Here is a 352-nt window from a genome sequence, read left to right on the forward strand (position 1 = left end):
CTGTATGGTGATGTAACCAAGTGGTCTCCCATTTCACAGTAGTATGTTTTCACCCCTACCCCTTACCACCAAGTGCTAAGCATCTATGGGAACTCCTTCAAGACTGTTGGGAAACAATTTCAGGTGACTACCTCTTGAAGCTCATCAAGAGAATGCCAAGAGTGAGCAAAGCAGTAATTAGAGCAAAGGGTGGCTAATTCCACATGTGGTCATTCATAGTTTTGATGCCTTCAGTGAAAATGTACAATGTATATAGTCATGAAAATAAAGAAAATGCATTGAATGAGAAGGTGTGTCCAAACTTTTGATCTGTACTGTGTGTGTGTGTGTGTGTGTGTGTGTGTGTGTGTGT

At 41.2% G+C, this 352-nt stretch overlaps 1 protein-coding gene across 5 annotated transcripts in view; it reads right to left on the reverse strand.

Annotated features, from left to right (window-relative positions):
• Positions 1-352, reverse strand: part of rfc4 (replication factor C (activator 1) 4) — a 32629-nt gene that overhangs the window by 30099 nt on the left and 2178 nt on the right. The window lies entirely within an intron of this gene.

The sequence above is a fragment of the Etheostoma spectabile genome, unplaced genomic scaffold (assembly GCF_008692095.1).
Source record: "Etheostoma spectabile isolate EspeVRDwgs_2016 unplaced genomic scaffold, UIUC_Espe_1.0 scaffold395, whole genome shotgun sequence".
Lineage (NCBI taxonomy): Eukaryota > Metazoa > Chordata > Actinopteri > Perciformes > Percidae > Etheostoma > Etheostoma spectabile.